Source organism: Thunnus thynnus, chromosome 14, assembly GCF_963924715.1.
Source record: "Thunnus thynnus chromosome 14, fThuThy2.1, whole genome shotgun sequence".
In the NCBI taxonomy this organism is placed as follows: Eukaryota; Metazoa; Chordata; class Actinopteri; order Scombriformes; family Scombridae; genus Thunnus; species Thunnus thynnus.
In genome coordinates this window covers 17,256,753-17,269,987 of record NC_089530.1, presented here as the reverse complement: position 1 = coordinate 17,269,987, position 13,235 = coordinate 17,256,753, and the positions used below count along the sequence as shown (strand labels likewise).

At 38.7% G+C, this 13,235-nt stretch overlaps 1 protein-coding gene across 1 annotated transcript in view; it reads right to left on the bottom strand.

The window, feature by feature from the left end:
* LOC137197123 (protocadherin-15-like) overlaps nucleotides 1-10,700 on the bottom strand; it is a 177,674-nt gene extending 166,974 nt beyond the window's left edge. The window contains exon 1 of the mRNA XM_067610286.1: nucleotides 10,391-10,700. The gene's annotated coding sequence lies outside the window, so the exon portion shown is untranslated. The remainder of the gene's footprint in view (nucleotides 1-10,390) is intronic.
* Nucleotides 10,701-13,235: the final 2,535 nt, after the last annotated feature.

Here is a 13,235-nt window from a genome sequence, read left to right as displayed (position 1 = left end):
TTCATTAGCAGTAACGTCTCCAATATGGCTGAAAGCGATCAGAAAGCAGTAAAATTAGGCAGATTTCTGAAAGTTCTTGAATTATGTGAAAGTGGTGGCTATCTCCTGACTATAGTGGAAAAGCATTTCATCACGGGCTGGCTTGGCACAGTACGGCTAAAGTGGACCAACCCAGTGTGACAAAGTGGGTGAGACCAAACCATTTGCCCCCATTACACTTGGATGTATTTTTTCCATACTTGTCATTTGTTTTTAGCTAGTATAACATCTATTGCCTTCGCATATTATCACAGATTTGTTTGTGTTTAGCATTGTTTTTTCTTTACATGTACATCTGCATTTGTGGTTTAATGAAGACAGACAAGTATTGCTTAAGTGCAATTATTATTTATTGATTTAACTGATTTCTTGCATTATATAATAGCTTGTAGTGTTATTTACCATACCTACCATGCTTTCCAGGAGATAAAAGGTTGAGTCACCCAACCACTTCTTGCTTTTAAGCCCTCGCTGATATCACCAGTGATGTCATGGGTTGGACCAAGTATGAGGGATTTATTGTATTGAGTTAAATGTTTGATGGGATTACAGGATTTGATGATTGAGATGATTTGTACTTATTTTGGCTTATGGTAAGGACTATGTTGTTGATGGTGTGTGTGTGTGTGTGTGTGTGTGTGTGTGTGTAAACAACGTTAACTGATACAAATGATGGGCTAGTGGAAAAGCCCTACAAGCTATCAAAAGGTCAGAAAAATGGTTTGTTTTTTTGTTGTTTAGTGCATCAATGTTTAAAAAGATACTGGACAGATAAAAATAGACAAATAGATTTCATTTCCAAAATAGGAAGAGCAGTTTTTATGCAGAAATCATTACCATCAAGTGAAGGTGTATTGGGTAGGGGTAGTGTAAAGGGTATGTGGTGTTGGGTATTAGGGAGGGGATGGATATGTTTTGGTAAAATGTAAGTAATGATAATGTGATCATGTTTCGGTATTTAGTTATGTTTCGGCAGGGGCTTAGTGGGGTTAAAGCCAGGGCAAGCATCTGTGGGGGCGGTTAACAACTAACATCTTGACTCTGACAAGGCTGTGTAATTTTTGCTTGGAGCTGAGTCTGAAATTCAAAAAGGCCTTGGCTCAGTTGCTTTTTTTCCTCATTCGTGTTGTCGTATGTCATCTGTGGAGACTCTGATCTGATACTCCTCTGTTAAACCGCTCTGTATGTAACAATTAACACCAATAAAAGGTTGACACATGTACTTTATGCATGGGTGCGTGTGTGCCTGTCCCATCTAATATCAAAGTCAGGGATTGTATCTTTGACTTGCCATCATCCAATACTTCACCACAGCAAGGTGAACGGTGACTGGAAAAGAAGTTTGCTGCTAATTTACATTTTTCATATATAGCATGTCTTTGTCTTAAGAAACAAATAACCTAAAATAATTATGATTTGGTGTCAATTACACATGTCTGTGTAACTTTAATATTGAGAAATATGACTAAGTATAACTTTCAGAAAGTTCAGCAAACACTGTTGTCTACACTGCAGAATACCAAAGGTTTTAAAGCACTGCTCAAGGAAATTTCTGCAGTGGTGACAGGCACCACAGATGTAATGCCAGCCACCCTCTAGTCAACACACTCACAGCTGGAATACACCCAGTCACAATAAACAAATAAATAATGCAAATGTTCTAAATTGAACTTTCAAATAGAGTTTTTTATTGCTTCGGTGTAGAATGGAGAGAAACACAAATCAAACTTTTCTTTTTCAAAAAACTTCTCATTACAAAGAAAACTAATAATTGGTCAAAGGCCGACGACAACAACAATAGCTCACAGCATCTCATTTGCATTGTCACTAAATGCCTTTCAAGGGAGAAAAAAACATCTAAACAGATGTTGAGTAGCTAGTTACAATTTGTGATATGTGATCTACAGTTAATTAAAGAAAAATATGAAATTGCATGCTTCATTGGTTTTACTGCCTGGCTTCTGTATAATACCTCTATCTCCTGTAAGCCTATTAACTGTGACTTATTTTCCAAACACATCTTATGCTGATTACCGTTTGTTTTCTCTTTTTTTTTTTTATAAGAGAATCCATACTTTATATCCAGCACACTGACACTGATACTGATGCACTGTGCACAGAAAGATCACATTGCAGTTTATATTTAAATTCTCGATTAGTTTTCTCATGTAAAAAGATAGTGGATTGACATGCAAATCTTGTGATAAATGCATAATTGACAGAAATGAGTGCAGCTGCAGCAGGGTAAAAGATGAGAAAGAATGATACGAGGGCAGAGATAACTGAAGGGTGAGACAGAAAAGATCCACAACTCAAGAAAAAGATGTCATCACACTACATAGACACCATCCGCCTGGTTCATCTGTCAATCTCCTGTACAGTACCACACTTGTGTCTTCCTCATTTCCATGTTCACTGCAGACTGTTGTACTGGTTCAGTACTAATGGTTCCCATTCGCTCATTTCATTCCACTACAGGTGGCAGAGATGAAACAGAGAGTTTACTATCTCATATCTGACACTGAGCTGCTGATCTGATAATGGTGCTCTTGCTGTGCAGTACCTGCCCTTCCTCACATGGAAACAGGGAGGCAGACAGTGGTAAATCATAACAGACTTGCAACCCCACAGCTTCTCCTCTCAATCTGCAAAAGAACGTCATTGGAAATTGAAACACCAGGAGAAAGGTGAAAAGTAATAAAAAGTATTTCACAATTGCCCCTGTTTCCTCTTCCTCTCACTATGCACTTGGGCCCAAATCATTTCAGGCATCGCTACCCACAAGTCTCTTATCGAATAATATTGAAATGGTTACCCTGAGGTGTCCATTGTGCATATGAATAAAGTCATATTTGCTGAATGATAAGTATGTATGGTAGCAGTGCACTGTGGGGAAAATATTCTTTATCCCATGATGAAATCCCATTTTTATGCCTCATCTTGTTTCTTCACTCCTGGAGCCTGAAGGCAAAAATTTACAATTCCAAAACACATACTGCTCTACAATCCTAACCTGTAACTATTCACCTAATTTCTTCATTTACCTCATTAACCATGTTTCCATTAACCTATTTTATGTGCATTTTGAAGTATTGCATTAGAAAAGCTTAATGGAAACGCCAAAATTCAAAAAAACTTCCTCAATTTCACCAAAAAAGTTTTTACGCTTGCTTGAGGTGGATTTTGGAAATGTCAAAAAAGAGTTTATGCACAAGCTAAACGCACTTGTCAAATAAATAATGATGTAGCAAATGCAATTAGCAGGCAGCTACACATTTCTCCGTTTTCTATTAATCTGTTTAGTGTCATCAGGTTAGACTAACCCATTATTGCTAACTTAAGAGCTAATCCCTTCACTTTTCCAGCAGTTGGGGAAACAACAGACGTGACTTTTCATGGTCTTGACAAGCTGCAGCCTTTATTAACTGACACACTGTAGTTTGTACTGTACATTTACTGCCAGAGAGAAAACTTACTGCTAACCTTTTCCTCTGCTGTGCTCACATTCACCGTTATTTTTCCGCTGATAATATAACTCTTTTGTTTCCGATTGGCAACCTCTACATACACTGAATGGCATATAAAACAATGTGCTTTCAAAAACAAAAAAAACAACCCTGAGTGGTGAAAAGGCTGCTCCTTTAAAAGACATTTATAGATGTTGTTTCTAAACAAAGAAGCACTCATTTTAGTCTTGGAGACGTTCAGGTGTGTCATTTTACCAACAAAGTCAACTTAAAATTTATAGTATTGTTCTATTGTGACAACAGATTTATGCTTTCATCAAAAACAGACAACATATCACATGATTTACACGTGTTTCTTATGTATTTTCGTAGTATACAGAAATATATAAAGTACCACAAAGCTTATAATCTGATACAGTCACAGATCAGTGCTGAATACTAGAAAGACTGAACACTAAAAACATTCACAGATCTAAAAGTGTAGGTTCACATCAAAAAGTATTGATGCGTGTATCAAATACATGACTTACACACTCTTATCTATATGCACAACATACAGAAAACAGGCCACAAAACAGTGTTAACACTGTTGTTATGCTGCTTACTTTTAGTATTTAAAAAGTCTTAATTCTAGTTACTTAAAGCTTATTACTCAATATACAACTCAGCTTAAAAACAAACCAGAATGAAGAAATTCTCATTAGCAAGCAGCCAGACCACCTGCACACTCATTCACAAACCACACATCATCAACTGGTGACTGAACAACCACTCAATTAAAAACTGGATAAACTCAAAATGAATCAGGCTCTTTCCATGTGAGTCCAGACAGCTCACTGTAACTCTTCAACAGCTTCAATGTTCAGGCAAACTACCTACAGCACATTATGTGATGTCTTCGCTGCAGTCTTGTTAAGGAGATAAATTCACACAACAGCAGAGCTCTCCATCCACTCCCCAGGGGCGTTCTGCCGCTGCTGCGCCCTTCAGGCCAGGTTTATCTCGCCGTTAGCTTAACAGTCCTTCAGGGCTTCTAGAACAAGCTAGCTGTTGCATTGGCTAACGGAAGTAGCTATCTACTGCTCAATTAAAAAAAAAGGAGACGTAATTCTGAAAAAAAAATTGGACTTTGTTGCCTACATGAAATTTTTTTTTAGTGATGTGTTTAAAAGTAGATTGCAATTTGCACATTATAATTTCTTTTCAAATATGCTACTGTATGAATCTATCGCTTTACCGCATACACGTAGAGAATTGAGTATGAAATTTGTTAATTGTCACTAGACCAACATGATGTCAATATTGTATTCTGGTTGACTGGTTAGGGAGATCATCCTCTGCTGGAGCATCATTTTATGTGTTTTGGCCAAAAATGATTAGCATGACAAAAATGAAGTACATTAAATTGATATAAGAGATCCCACCCTAAAGAGGACAGCAGGAGCCAATCCCCAATCTTTTTGTATTTTGATCTCACTCTTGCCTCTCAAAAATAGAGGAAAAGCAACTTCCTCTGCTTCCACTGTTGTTAAAAAAAACTTCAGTGAAGCCCACTGTTGCACTGGGTGACATGGTCCTTCATTACAGTCTATCCTACATACATGACCATACTGCCACAAATACTCAGCAGTGCACCAAATCCAAGGCCGGAAATGGTCTTCAACAAATGCACTGTTTACTCCTGTTTGAGCAGTGTTTGCTAAAAACTACATTGCCAAGCTGTTACAGGAAATTACTCAGCATTTTTAAAAATGACATTCTTGTACATTCATGTACACATTCATGATGTGTTTTTAAAGATTTACATACTCAGTATGAACAAATGGGCTTAGGGCTGAGAGTCACAGAGAGGGTAGGAAAGTTGGAACATATTAAGAGACTGACATCATTAGTCATCATTTTGGTCTTTTTATGGGAAAACATACAATCTCACCTGCCTTACCCCTTAACTGGCAGTGGTTTATGTCACACATTTTAGCATGCGCCTAAAATTAGACCAATTTTTAAACTCCCAAGATTATTTTCTGCTTTCATTGCTCAAGGGCTGCAAAATTAGTGCAGACTTATTTGTTACAGCCCTGAAATGAATTTTGTGTGAAACGCTGATGCAACAGACATGATGAGATCATTAGTCAGTCAAGGGAGTGTTGCAGCCCTTGTTAATTACAGTTTTATCACACACAAACGCACACTCAAACATCCACATTCTGCCTGGTGTGAGCACATGTGAAGAGGTGAAGACTAAATGAATGCAAACTGCTCACCCGAAGCAATCCAAGCATGAGGTGCCTTGAGGTGAGTAACCGTGACTGCTGAGTGTTGTATTTCAATATTGAAAGATAATGCTATGGTGAGATAACACAGAAATCCATCTAGTTCTCTAACAAGCAGCCTGCTACATCTAGTTAAGGCTGACCGCCCAGTTGAATGATCCTCCACCTGTATCCGCCACACCTTGCAGGCATCCCTCTTCATTACTTCTACTACAGTTCACCACTGTCTAATTTATCCCCTCTGGTTCACTTCAGTTACCAGAGTACTTTATAACCCTTTTAGTTCACCCTATTAATACTTAAAGAGAAGAAGCCTTGAGCCTCCTGCCCTGCATCATGACTATAAAAATGGTTAATACTTTTAACCAGTCTTGAAGCTCATACCAGCAGTAAAAACCTCATATCAATCAAGAAAAAAACTACCAAAGCTGCAGTGCAGCAGTGCCTTAATAAGCAGTTCCTCTTATGGCCAGTAAAAAACACCCCAAAGATATCCCCCAAGTTAGGATCTTAATGATAACCTCACACCTTCTAATGCATATGATCTTGGTGGCCATTTTGAACCAAACTGAAACTGAAAACCCATTTCCAAGTTTTAAAACCTCCCTTCACAAACCTTCAGATGTCACAGATACTAAATCCATATTCCTATACAGTTGATCGTGTCTACAACGGTGATAGGAAAAGTTATATTAGATATTATGACAAACTATTTTGATAATCGATTAATCTAAGGTAACAAAAACAACAATTCTTGTTTTCAGGTGTACACTAATTAAAACATACTTAGGAATATCATATTCCTAAACTTCCACTTTTCCAACAGTTGGGGAAACACCATATGAGACTTGTCTTTGTTTTGAGAAGCTGCAGCATTTATTAGTGGCACACTGTAGCCTGTAGTACTGCCAAATTGACAACTTACTGCTAACCTTTTTCTCTGCTCCACTCACATTCACCGTCATTTTTCTGCAGCCCGCTCTCTCTCTCATTCTTAATCAACCACATACTAGCTGCTCAGACACATTACGCACTGCCCTGTTCCTTAAAGGAGCTATGCTACCAAGAATTTCCCAGACAATGACACAGATGTTGACTCACATTTTGGAACAGCACTGCATAGAGGCTCCCAAATGCAAATGATTATTGATTTCCAAATGAATTATTTTTATTCTCATTGGCCTGGTGGCCTGCCAGGCCTGTACAATTATATATGTTATATTTTCTGGAAATTCGACTGATAAGCTGTTTATACGTAAAATATGAGATAACAATGTCTCTTATTACCTGACAAATCAAGCTACGTCATCACATTGATGCAAAAATCCAGTAAATTCAATATTCAATATATCATGCAATACATATTACATCACATAACCTTTCAGACATTTTCACAATATACCACATACAGTTATACATAATTTATTATAATTTCTTTTAAATTACAGGTACACTGTGTTCTCTGGTTTGTTGAATATCCAGGACAGTAAGCAGGGCCCTGGATCCCTCTATCCAGTGTACATGTGAACAACATTTTCCCTCATATCCAGGGCTCTGAGCTACCTAGAATGTATAATGTGATTCCCAATAGGCACTGCCTATAGACAATACTGTAACATTTCATACAAGTGTTTCTATGTGTGCCCATCTCAGGCTTTATTTCTGAACAGAGCTTTCTTCTCACATGTTGTGAGTCAGACATCATTATTTAAAAAAAAGGGACAGAAAAACTTTCTACAGTTACACACTAAATGCCAGGATGTACAGAAAAACAATGGCACACACGCAAACTGCGTGAACATATGGTACAGAGGCCATTTGAAGTGTTGATTGCCTAACATACAGGGGCAGATGTCTAATTACGCACTTTTGGAGTTGCAATGCCTGTTAATTAGGATGCCCATGAAGCCTCTAAATTACCTGTGGAACATACTACAAATGTACAGGTTTTCTTGACCTATCTAACTCAACAAGCAGGCCGCCTTTGTATTACTGGCTGTCGCCTTTGTGATGTGATGCTGATGGAACGAAAAAAGCAGAACTCAACCGTGAGAGCAGTGCAGCACTTGGACAGTCTACAGCGCACACACACTAGAGTTATCTTGTAGTTCATCTTCAAAAAAGGCAGTGGTGGAAGGCATTTTTTGATTTAATGACTAAATAATTACCTTTGCGAGACAAACATGAAATATATTGTGAACTTTTTACACCATCACCCAGAGACTAAAGTTAGTGAAGCGGAGCCGTGAACTCCAGCAGTTACAAACGAGAACAGCTGACCAACAAACACTGCAGCATTAAATAACTTAAACCAACTCTGACGTGAAGAAATTAAATCGGTGCTCAGTCTGTTTCACCTCAAAAACCCTGCGCCCACTCAGCGTCTTGTACAACGATGGCTTTCCCCAGAGCCAAAGGTGCAGAAGAGAGGCTGCTCTCCACTGCTGAAGACATAACGTTAATAACAACACAGCTGAGCACTCCTCCTCCCCCTCAGTTTGTTATTCTCATACAGGCAAGAGACTGTAAGATGCTTTCAAATTAATTCATTCATTAATTAATGCAGTTAACTTTTTAAAATAGAAAGGCTGCCGACCATTTAACTTATGTGCCAGTTATGTTTCATATTGTATTTCAGTGGAGTAAGGACACCAGTGAATGGTTTGGCACACAGTAATACTGGAGCAAGAGACTGAAAATAATGCCTCCTTTTCTAGTCATTCAATCGAGAATCAGCTTTGAATTGATCGAATCGGCAGCCGAGTATCGTGATATCGTGGTATCATGTCGAATCAGCAGATAAGCATATCCTCCCAGCCCTACAAAACAGACACAGTCATTCGTCACAACCTTTATTTTTCATATTTTTGTTCCATCTTGGTATAAAATTTGAATCCCTATGGACACTTTCGCCTGTAAAATCATGATTTTTTTTCACTCTAGCGCACAACACTTAAACTCTAGAAGCACAAACTGTATGCTGCACCACGCTTCTCCAACCTTTGCCACGTTTGTCTCAAATAAATCTGTGGCTTTCAAACAAGCTTTTACTTTTTTTTTCTACAATGGTACAATGGTACAATGTGGCCATTTAGAAAGCATTAAAGTACAGAAACATCTTAACTTCTCAACGTCTTTTTTCTGGAGGTTTTATACTGTACCTTTTACCTTAAAGTAGCAAAAAAGCACTAGAAATACTGCATAGCCACAGCAAACATTTTGATTTGTCATAGCAGGAAAACCACAAGTGTAGCTAATAACATTAATGAGGTCCACTTGATTTAAGTGTCACACTCTGAAACCGGCACTCATAAATGGACAGCAGCTGTCAGTGTTATTAATTACACCTGTGCTTTGCTGCTTTTACATGTCAAATGTCTGTTGAAAAAGCACTAATAAGATCACATGCAACATGAATTTAGCTATATTTTGACAAACAAGAGGCCATAATTTATCATTTATATTCAGGATGGCTGAACTGCAACAGTCTTAACAATCTTTGAGCTGATAAATATGATAAATATGAATATGATTTTTCTGTTTTGTCAATGGGAACATGAGAAACTGAACTATTACAGTCACAGTAATGTAAAGTTAGATTGCTTTGTATGTGATTGCTTTACAAGGGTTCAACTGATGTTTGTGGCATGTTGGAAAAAAATGTATGACAGTGTAGACTCTTTAATTTTCAACCAAACAAATACACACAGACTTTTGTTGAAACATCCATTATAACCTACTTCTATCAGTAAACATCCACTTTAAAAGTGGACAAATCCAGCAATCATTTTATCCTTTTTTAAAAAAGCTCTCTAAAATCTAAAAAAACAAAAAAAAAGTAGACTCCAGGACCAAATAAACCATGTCACATTTCTTTTAGTGCACACTACTATGAGCCTGTGAATAGACTGAGTGAGTGAAGTTTTGGAGAGGCATACATTACCTCCTGCTGCGCGATACAGCTCACACTCACAATGGGAAGTTATCGCATGCCAATCCTGTCCTCGATAAAGTTCTTATTGATATGCATATGAGGCAAGATAGGAAAGTCAACTAATACGAAATGCAGCTGTTAACACTCAGCCTGTGAATTGACCCGAGAAATGACACTCTCATCCAAGTTTCCTCATTTAGAAAAAGACCATACCCGGTACTCGCATACAAACGAACTGCTCATTGAAATATTAAATAAACAGCCACAGTCAGCGGCTGTCTCTGAGTGGTCTGCCAAGCCGACAACTGCATTTACAGTCAACCACAGTCATTAATGGGATATCACCCATGGATAATCCAAAGCGAACGCTGATGCACTCAGTGTTTGAAAACTTCACCCTCTAGAGATTAGCGGTGCAGATCAGGCTAGAGTTGAGGTGGACGACTACGCCTTGCCAATGGATTACTCATTTCACGGCAGGGAATCTACATGATAGGGTGAAAATATTGGCAATGCAAGCGTCCTAAAAAGAGCTCCTATGCGGTGGCCAGAAAGACAATTTACGCAATGAGAACATTAATTGAGCTGCTACGCGTGCGTATCGAAACGACCATGTGGCAATTAACGCCCCTGGAACATAACTACAGCCGTCCCAAACGCAAAAGAAAACGTCTTACCATGTTTTGGCTCCAGAAGTACTCAACAAAAATCCCTTTCGGACGTGCACGGGAGCCACAAATACCGGCTGGCGGGGCAGCTACAGCCTCCTCACATGGGCGCATCAGCTCTCGGCTACCCCAGTGGCTTTAGTCCGACACAGCAAGAGACAGCAACACTTCACCGGAGGGCTGTACTGTTAGTCTAATGTGAGGAGCAAAATGCATGGAGTAGCCCCCTCTCTCTCTCTCTCTCTCTCTCTCTCTCTCTCTCTCTCTCTCTCTCCTCTCTCTCTCTATCTCTCTCTATCTCTCTGTGGTCATGACGTGTAAAGCAGGTAATCTTATTACACCGGTCAGTAAAGGTGAGCCTGGCTAAAGCTCCGTGGCCCCTCCCCCACCACCACATATCTGCTAGATATGCACCTGACTATGTACCACCTGAGGCGGATATAGATTATATTCAACAGGGTATCTTTCCTGTGAGATAAACAAGAAGGGGGAAAAAAGTCACCAAACCCACTCATGAAAGTCAAACTAATCCATAACTTATTACAGTGTGTGGACTGCAATGTCACTCTCTCACCACAGTGAACCAGTAGTTTCTGACTGAAGGTCAACAAAAGCTATTTACTGTCAATTATTTCAGAGTTAAATCCATTAGTGTGGTCTGTCAACACCGATTGGTGTGGAGCTGAGAAATAATACCACCAGAGGCAGTTAGCTATGATTCACCTGTCACTTTGCAACAATCACTGGCCTTTTCTTCCCTCTGGCTTAACCAACAACAAAAAGCCTCCCATCAATATACTCTAATTAGCTGCCGTGCTGAATAAGTCCACAGTAAAGGTTGCAGGGAATATTCAATAAAAACAACTTCGACACAAGAGACACAGCTGGGGGTCTTGTTCACACTAGAAATGTCAACAGCAGTAAAATTTCAGTCAGTTCTTGTGACATTATAAAATTACCTTTCTCAAACAGCTGAGGTAATTTGGTGAGGTATGAACAACTTGCCAGTATCTATTTATACACACACACATTAACCTCAACTTACATGCATAAAGGAAATATCACATCCATCCAATTCATTGAAATAAATTTACATTCTTGAATCCATGCTTCATCCAAATCAGCATATATGTTCTGAACAGAGCTGAACAGACAAGATAAAAATTGGTTGTGGTGCTTAAAGCTAATGTGCTCCCACTAACGACTCTAACATGCTGATGTTTAGAGGGTATAATGTTTACCATGTTCTCCTTCTTAGTTTAGGGTTAGCCCTTACCCCCTTACACTAACCCGTGTTAGCATGCTAACATTACCTTATTAGCACTAAAGACAAAGTAAAGCTGAGGCTGATGGGAATGTCATTAGTTTTGCAGGTATTTGGTCATAAATGAAAGTATTGGGACCTGATGATGGCACTAGGGGAGTCAGGGATCACCAAAGTCATTAAAAAAACACTCTGAGGGGGACATAAATGTGTATACCAAATTTCAAAGGAAGAAGAAAGGCGTCTTGCCCAAAACGTCTGTGTGGCAAAAAAAAAAAAAGAAAATTTGGAGTGCTGTCCTAGCCATTCTTTTTCATTATTGACTATTATAAGGATCCAGCACCCGGTTTTCATTATATTATCATGAGCTGAATGAATTGTATCATATTTTTCATACACCAAATTCAATAATATATTATATATATATTCAATAATAATTAATTCAATAATCCATCCAATAGTTGTTGAATTATTCCAGTCTGGATCAAAGTGGTGAACTGATCAACCAACTGTCAGACTGTCACTGCCATCCATTGAATTAAGCTGTTAGCTGCAAAAAGGAAAAAGAAGAGAGACCAAAACTGAACATTCACAATTCCAAGATCACTTCCTGTATGAAAAAAGTATCATAAGAATATCTGACTTTATATAATAGTTTAAAATCAGTTCAAATTAAGTCATTTGGAACGTGACAAGTGTCCCAGAAGGGGTACTTGAGCACCTCTGATAGGGCTGTTAGGGCACCATAGATCAAAAAGGTTGTTGAACCCATTCTCTAAATAATTCTACTGACATGTATAATTCAGAGTGGAATAGATTTCCATTCTTGACCTTTGGGAACAGGAAGAATCTATAAACAGAGGTCTGCTTACTAGCATTTGGAGCTTTAAACCATGTCTAACAATCTTTATTGAATGAATGTGCTCAGATTCTCTTCAACATCATGTCAATTTGTGTTTGAGACTGGCGGAGGTATTGACTATCTTCTCAAAAGAATGTAGTCACATTTTGTTTATTTCATCATTGTTGTGATTTGCAACTTCAAAGACTTGGATCACATTTTTAAATGATACATTAGACCCATTAGTAGGACACAAGACAGGAGAAGTGCATATTAGGCTATCCATCACTTGTGGAAATACCAAACTAAAATTTGTATAAAAATAGCCCTCTAACTGGCATGCATGGGACCTGGATGAGAATGAGGAGCTAATCCGGGTTAAGTCATCACTACCTCCACTTGGCCTAGCTTGTTTTTGGTACGAGAAAGGCTTTGAGCAAAAGCTCTCTAATAATCAGCCCCTGCCACAGTGCTAATTCTCCCCTCTCATCCTGTCTCTGTTGCTGCAGAGAAAACGAGGGGCCAGGGTTCAGGCAGGAGTGAAGACACTCCACATAGGAGGGTGATTAAGGGATATGCTACTCTTGGGGAAAAAGTCTCGTCTCAGCGCGGCAATGAAGTCCTCTTAGTGAGAAATCACCAAACCGGCAAAATACATATCCAGGTTTGTGTGTATGTGGGTTTGTGTGTATTAAAGGGTTATGTGTGAATGTATGTGTCTGTACTAGCATCTGTTAATCAGTAAAAAT